The sequence below is a fragment of the Rousettus aegyptiacus genome, unplaced genomic scaffold (genome assembly GCF_014176215.1).
Source record: "Rousettus aegyptiacus isolate mRouAeg1 unplaced genomic scaffold, mRouAeg1.p scaffold_m13_p_8, whole genome shotgun sequence".
NCBI lineage: Eukaryota > Metazoa > Chordata > Mammalia > Chiroptera > Pteropodidae > Rousettus > Rousettus aegyptiacus.
This window is the reverse complement of record NW_023416311.1, coordinates 17,038,245-17,046,791: the sequence shown is the minus strand read 5'-3', so window position 1 is coordinate 17,046,791 and position 8,547 is coordinate 17,038,245. Positions and strand designations below refer to the sequence as shown.

General features: G+C 42.2%; 1 pseudogene; it reads left to right on the top strand.

Annotated features, from left to right (window-relative positions):
* The first annotated feature begins 1,033 nt into the window (after positions 1 to 1,033).
* On the top strand, positions 1,034 to 1,152 carry LOC118607458 (annotated as a pseudogene).
* The last annotated feature ends 7,395 nt before the right edge of the window (positions 1,153 to 8,547 follow it).

Here is an 8,547-nt window from a genome sequence, read left to right as displayed (position 1 = left end):
AGTGTGGTTGCCGGGGGCTGAGGGGAAGAAGGAATGGGGAGTTAGTATTTAATAGCTAAAGAGTTTCACTTGAGGAAAACAAAAAAGTCCTGAAGATGGTTGGTGTTGATATTTGCAGGACAACGTAAATGCAGTTGATTCCATAGAACTGTATACTTACAATGGTTTAAATGGTAAATGCTGTGTTGCATATATTTAATCACAATAAAAAGAAATAAACTACTGATACATGTCAGGACACGGATGAACACTGAAACATCCTAAGTGAAAGAAGCCAAGCAGAAAAGGCCACCCAGGTTGGAGTCATCTATGCATTTTAAATCTATCAACAGTGGGAAAATGAGAGAAAGTTTCCGTAACAGTTACAGAAAAATTAAACTGATTACAATGAAAAAAGACATTTCACACAGTTGGGGCAGGTGGTGAAAGTTGCAGTGGCACTGTGGATTGGATTATAATGTAGAAATCATAATGATTTCCTCATTGGGGTTATGTGGTGGCGGGAGGGGGGGGAGACCTTCCTAGGACAGCACACCTGTTTTAGATAAAACACTGCAGTACTACTTCCTGTGCAATGGCAAATGTGGTAAAGCGATAACAGCTGGGGAATCTGAGTGTGGTGATAAAGAGTACTTGTACCACTATTGCAAATTTTCTGGACATTTGAAATTACTTTCTGAAACAACCACGTCCATACCACCCACTAAAGCAGAGAAGACATCAAACTTCATTAGAGGCCAAGCCCTGTGCAAATCCAGCACCCAAAGTGGCAAGGCTAATCCCGCATGTGGGAATCCACATGTTATTAAAAGACACTGTGGGAAGATTATATTAGTAGCCACTATATCTAGAGTGTCATGGGCGACCTGGGATGTGATAGACACAGTGGGATTTTTTGAATTTCAATTTTCCACATCACTCTATCACCAAAAAACTGTTAGAACTAATTAACAAATCTAGTACATTTTCAGGACACAAAATCAACGTACAAAAATCAGCTGCGTTTCTATATACTAATAAAAAGCCATCAGAAGTCTACGGCCATGCCACTCTGAACATGCCTGATCTCATCTGATCCTGAAAGCTAAGCGAGGTCGGGCCCAGTTAGTACCTGGATGGGAGACCACCTAGGAATACCAGGTGCTGTAGGCATTGAAAAAAATAAAATAAAATAAAAATATCAGAAAGAGAAATTAAGAAAACAATCCTGTTTACAATTTCACCAAAATGAATAAAATACCTAGAAATAAATTTAAATACAGAGGTGAAAGACCTAGACACTGAAAACTATAAGGCATTGGTGAAAGAAATAAAAGAATACACAAATAAATGGAAAGATAGCCTATATTCATGGATTGGAAAAATTAATATTGTTAAAATGGCCATTCTACACAAAATGACCCACAGATTCAATGCAATCCCAATCAAAATTCCAATGACATTTTCACAGAAATAGAACAAACAATCCTAACATTTATACGGAACCACAAAAGATCCCAAATAGCCAAAGTAATCTTGAGAAAGAACAAAGATGAAAGTATCACACTCCCTAACTTCAAACTGTATCACGATGTCAGAAACATGGCGGAGTGAGAGACATCCCGGAATCTCTCGCCTTGAAACAACAATAAGCTGAACATTTAAAACTCAACAAAAAACACTCAGACTGCACAGTAACACGCCTGAGCATGGGATCTGCGCATAAGAGCTACCACAGGCTGAATTCCGCTCTCAGGCTGTAATCTGCAGACCTCTGCTCTAGTGGGGGGGGGGGGGGGGGACTATATCACAAAGCTAGAGTCACCAAAACGGTGTGGTATCAGCATAAAAAGAGACACATAGATCAATGGAGCAGAATGGAGATCCCAGAAATGAATGCGCAGAAATGACCCTAGACACTATCACCGCCCCCCCACACACACACAAACTAAATTTAATAAACCAGTTTTCCATATAAAGCCCTTCCTATGCTGACTGGCACCCTCTCACCCCCACCCCCAACCCTGTCAGCAAAGGTAGCTTCTCCTCACCTTTTCCTCCCCTCATAGTGTCCCCAGCGGCTCCTCAGAAAACAGAGCTCCTGTTAACACTGACATGGCCCCACTTGTTCCACGCGCCCTGAGAAGACTCAACACCCTGGGCGCGCTGAAACAGCCAAGTGCCTGGGAAGAGTGCGCCTGCGCCGGGAGAGTCAGCGCGGTGGCTGGGGCGCCCCCTGCCTGCAAGCAGGATACTGCTGCACGCGCCCGTTCTCAGTTCACTGGATGCCAGCCCCTACCCCACCACGCACACAGACCTGCTGGATCCATTAAACTTTGGAAATTCCAACTGAAACGAAGCCAAATATTCCATGACTTCTTCAAAAATAGTTAAGGAAAAATTATTTGGAAGCTATATGGAATGAAATGAACACTGACACAAACTGAACAATTTATACCAAAATGTACTCAAAACTGTCCATAGACAAATTTAAAATGCAAAACTATGAAATATCTAAAAGAAAACATAAAAAAAATCTACACGACCTTGGCATTGGTGATGAGTTTTAACACATAGCACCAAAAGCCTATCCACGAAAGAAAATAATTAATAACGTGGACTTCATAAAATTAAAAAACTTCTACTCTTTCAAAGATCTTGTTCAGAGAACCAGAAGACAAGCCACGACTGGGAGAAAATATTTCCAAAACACGTATCTGATAAAGGATCTAGACTCAAAATATTTTTTTTTTAAACTAAAACAAATAACCCATTAAAAATGGGTAAAGACATAAACAGACACCTGGCCACAGGACATATACAAAGAGTAAAAAAAAAAAAAAAAAAAGCATACAAAAATAAGCTCAACATCATATGTCATTAAGGAATTACAAATTCAAACAACCATCAGATAGCAATGCACACCTATAAGAACTGCTAAACTCTAAAAAATGACAATCCCAATGCCCCTGTTGGGAAACCCCAGGAGGATGCCGTTGCCTCAGCATAGTCACTAGCCCCCTCCATAAGCCATAATCACCAGCAAATACTAATGCTGCTCTCTGAGCCTCTGTCAGGTGCTAAGAGCCACCTGCCTTCTAACAGCTGAGGATGACTGATTCCAGTTAACCCTGAGTGCCACTCCCTGACTGACATGGCCTTGTTCATGGCTACCCTGTGTGTCTTCATTGTCCTGGTCTTTCCACAACCATGCGCACTGTGGGGTGTGGTGTGGGCACTCTGGACACAAGATGCAGAGGCGCTTCTCACCCTCCCTGCAAAGTGGTAGGTTTGGGAAAGAACCTCCCTCTCTGCCTGTTTCTCTTCTCTGGGGTGATAGTTTAAGCAGATCTTATGCAGAATGAACTATTAAAAACTTTTTGGGGAAGCTCCTTCTAAACTGTACTTGTGTGTATTTATTTCATGCACCAAGGACTGTAACTGAGTTTAAGCTCATACCATTCACCACATAATAGCCAATAAGTCAGGTGACAAAGTGTTGGAGCAAGACAAGCAACTTTATTCAGAAAGGCAGCAAGCCGAGACGATGGTGGACTACTGTTCTAAACGATGGTGGACTACTGTTCTAAAGAGTCATCTTAAGAAAGCATAGAATGAAGGCTTCTTTTATATCAGAGGAAGGGGAATATGGGAGGGGCAAGAGGTGATTGATGACTGCAGACATCCGGGCACCAGCAGGGGTCTGAAGAAGACTGTGAAACTTCTGAGGCTTCCAGTTAAGATGGTAGAGTAAGTAAACACTGCACTCACTTCCTCCCATGACCACATCAAAATTAAAACTAAATTATAGAACAACCACCCATGAGAACCACCTGAAGATTAGCTGAATAGACCTCTTATAACTAAAGATGTAAAGAAGAAACCATCTCAGAAGCTAAGCAGAGTCGGGCCTGGTTAGTATTTCGATGGGAGACCACCTAGGAAGACCAGATGCTGTTGGCAGTGAAAAAGAAGAAGGAGGAAGAGGAGGAGGAGCAGGAGGAGGAGAAATGCAAAACTGACTGGTCTCACACCCATATGCAATGGTTAAGAATCTTAAGAATCAGAAGAGCCAGCTCGGCTATTGACTCTAGTTGATGTAAATCTGGTCATAAGGTTAATACATATTTCCCTTACCTGATCAGGAAAGGCAGTTTCTGGTAAGGGGCTATTTTTGTAAAACTCGAGCTGCAAGATTTTCTCTAATGCTACATGCAAGGCTAAGCAGAAGCTATTAACTAGGGGGATGAGAGGGACACAAGGGGGCCACATGGCGTGCATGTGGGAGGTTTGGGGGCATAATGGGGCCACGTGGGTGGGCAAATAGGGGATCATATGGGGACCATATAGGGCCACATAAAGTAACAGTGAGAGACAAGTTGGGAAGACAGGAGGGTAATGTAGGGAGGGGTCATGCAGTGGTGAAGTTAAGGCCAAGTGGGAGTAATGTGGGGCCATGTGAGGGTCATGTGAGGTCACACAGGAGTCACATGAACATCATGTGGAAGTCACATGGGGGTCACATTAGGATCATGTTGCAGTCGGAGGGGGGGTCCCATGAAAGTCTTGTGGGGTTAACTTGGCATAGAGGCAATTGGGGTCATGTAGGGGCACTGGAGGTCACATGGGGTACACATGGGAACATATGGGGGCCTAGTAGAAGGCATATAAAAAATAAGTTGGGAGCAGCTAAAGACTACATGGGGGATCACTTGGGGACATAGGTGGGGCACATGGAGGTCACATAAGGTCACACAGAGACAGGACAGCCAGACAGAGACACAGAAAGAAAAGGCTTGTGCATACCAGTCTCAGCTGATCATGGATGGGTTAGAGCAGTCTTTGATTCTGTCTGAACTGCTGACTGCTGCTGGCATCTTAGCGAGACAGGATAAACAGTCCAGGGACGCCCCCCCCCCACCCCATCCAAGATATGACTCTGGAAACTTTTTCTTTTCTTCAGACCTCCCCCTATTTTAGCTCCCTGGCAAGGGGAGATAAGCCAAACCAGTCTTTTCCAGATTAGACACCATTTTCACCATCTTTGGCCAAGGCATGACCTGTGGTTAATTATCTCATTATAATCTCATTCACATTGCAAATACTGCAGCTCCCATCATGCACCTGCTGCCATAACAGTTATAGAAACACCATATAGGGAAGAAAGAGTGGGGAACTGAGCTCCCCGCCTACTAGGGGGAGACAACGAAGCTAGGTCAGCACCATCTTTCCAGGCCCTGCCCCCAAGAACAAAAGTTCATAATCCAGACATCCTTGGGCCAACTCTATCTCTGAGCTCACGCACACTTCCTTCTTGCATGTGTACTTTCGCTTCTACAAATCTTGAGCTTTCCTGCTTGCTGTTTGTCTTATCTTTGAATTCTCTCTCAGGGCACAAGCCAAGAAGCTGGCCCCTAGAGCCCCGAGCTCTCTGGAAACATTAGGACCCCACCCCAGGGCCATCACCTCACCGCCTCCCCCCTCCCCCCACCAAGGGCCCCTCTTTACCACTTTGGCAGGAACTCTCATTCATTCCTGGTGGAATATATGGCCAGTTTGGAAGACACTTTAGCAATTTTTTCCAAAGCTAAACAAATCTCACCTTAGGATCCAACAATTCTGCTTCTAGTGTTTATGCAACTACTGTGAAAAACTATGTCCGAACAAAAACTAACATGCAATTATGCACAGCAGTCCTATTCATAATGTCTAGAAGCTTAAAGAGATTACACTGTCCTTCAGTATACGAATGTATAAGCAAATTGGGGTACATCTATGTGAAAGGAAGCAGAATATACCACCTTGAAGTATGGCTCTATGGCATATTTAGTAACAGATATCTGCCACTGTGCATTTTCAATACCCATACATTTTTACAGCCCAAAGAGTAAACCATAATCTATTCAAATTAAGTTATTTATGATGTGGGAGAGTCACAAGATGGAATACAGAATGTAACAAAGAATCTAACTGTATTAGAAATGTATGAAAAAAAACTTACTGTTGGTGATGGGGCAAAAGATGCTGACCTAAGTAATTTTGGAAATAAAGAGAATCTGTAGTGTAGACAAAAAGAGGGATTCTACAGAAAGTAACCTTGCAGGGTGACCCGATCATTAATTCCTAACTGGTCAGGTCATGGTGGGTAGTCACACCCCAGCTTATCTTTGCCTTAAGCAAGCCCTGTCCATTGTTTCTGTGCATCTAGGTTAACACACCTTTGAAATGCCTCTTTTTCGAAGTAACCACCATCAGGAGAGCTCTACTCTTGTTAACTATCCTGTAATCCAATCCCCATCTTGCTTTTCCATATAATCTTCTTTAGTTATCTCCTGAATTTCAAATGCATAAAAGAAGCTGTAAAACTATTATTCTCAGAAGTACTTGAGATCTTGCTCCCTGGCCAATGTGTCAGTTTGGGTCAAATAAAGTCAAAACTTCTCTACAGGTTTGGACGTTTCTTATGTTCACAATAGACTAAAGCAAAATGCACTGTAGACTAAAGCAAAATGAACTCTATTTTATAAAGGTCTTTCTCATGGGGGTAGTAGCTAACACCACTCTGAAACCACTCTGTCTGAAATCTGGAAGGGAGCCATGAATTAAATAAATTGCAGATAGTGGGAACCAGATTTTGTAAACATATATATATACATATACATACATACAAATCACACACACACACACACACACACACACACACACAAACACACGGCCTTGCGGATACCCTAGCACAGACTAACTTTTATTTAGAATTCATAATTTTGCTTAGATTAACTGATAAACCCACTTAGATGGATGTTACAAAGTGTGTGTAATCATATCCTATAATTCGCTAAGAGTTTAACAGAAGGGCTGAGACTTAATTAGTTAATCTTTCTTCCATACCTATACCATTCCTTGACATTGATGAATGCCAGAACTGTTTATTTCAGGAAGACACCCAGGATGATTCCTATGACCAGGAGACTGATCCGGCTTAAACTGCCGAGGCTAGCCAAAGCAGCTTGGAGGACCCTATACTCTATCGACTTTTTCATGAACTATTATCATCATACTCTCCCAAGGGGCAGAGATTTTCTGCCATTTTGAATATGTCATGCATAAGTATGTGTTCTAACTGTGCAAGTACAGGAACATTCCCACCTATACATGCAGCGATGACGCTCACCTTGATATTTATGCATGATTTTCTTAAGTAAAGATGAATCCAATCCTTTGTTCAAGAACAGGTCACTTTGGGAGGAGACACGTCCCCCACCCCACCCACTGCCCTGTGTGTCCTTGCTGGTCAAAATAAAGTATGTGCCTTCTCATGAAATCTCACAGTTGTCTTCTGGCTGGCAACTACTGAGTAATTGTAAAGTAGAGAGGGAGCAAGAGAAAGAAATGTTAAATCAAGCTGTAACAGAGACTGCAATGTGCTGATCGGTGCTACCCCTAGACCACCAGGAAACCTACAGAACAAAGGACGATTTCTGCTAAGGTTACTAACAAACCATTGACCCATACTGTGAAGGGAAAACAGGAAAACAGAGCATTTAAGTCATGCTGGACACAAAACAAGCACAATCATTCCTTTCCTATGACTAAAACCACCAGGGAACCTATGGATGAAGCCTGGGAATTGCCAGCAGGCCTTTCTCGGCCCATTCCTTTCTCACTCTCGCTAAATACTCTTTTCACACTGTATACCCATACCATCAAAGAAAAATTGGCAAAGTCTTTAAACTATAATTTACAGAAACTAAGAATAATATACAAACGAACTCCCCAAACACTCCGGGCTTCTGGTCTTTGCTTATTGTCTGCTTTTTCTTGTCTTTGCTTTTTCTGTCTTCATCTTTTTCTCCATCCTTCTCTAATAAACTTTTTGACTCTAGTTCCGGTGTGTGCTTTAATGCTTTCCTGTGCTCAGTCAAGATCCCTGTCTCTCTCTTGTGCAGGGCCACTCAGGGAGAATTTGCCCAATTCTGCATTAATTGGGCCTGGTTTGGTCCAGTAACATGCCAAAGGAAAAAGGAGCTAATGAAAAGAGCTCTCAATAGACAAAGTAAGAATGAACTGAGGCAAAAAAAAAAAAAAAAAAAAAAATCCTGTAGTACTGGATTATATCAAGAGCTTAAAATAACTATCCAGGTAACCACACTGGTAAAAATAAATGATTATATAATTTTTAAATGAGGTTGAATAAAAATCTCCTATGCAGAAGAATTCCAAATAATTGACAGACACTCAACCATCCACCAAAGAGAAATACACAAACTCCCCTCTCCTGAACTGTGGGCTCTGCGTAGTGATTTCCCCCTACAGAAGACACACATAGGAATGTGAGGAAAATGTAACTTCACAGTGGGGAAACTTGACACACATACCACCTCAGCCAGGTGACCAGAGTTAACACTAACTTTGTGATACGTTGCCTCCAGAGCATGTTCTAATTTAATACTAAGTGATAAGAAAGGACTTTACCTCTGTGATTTGCTTCCTTAAAACCTATCACCCCAATCTAATCATGCGAAATTCCAAGGCAAGACATTCTACAATGTCCCTAAGGCTGCAGGGCAC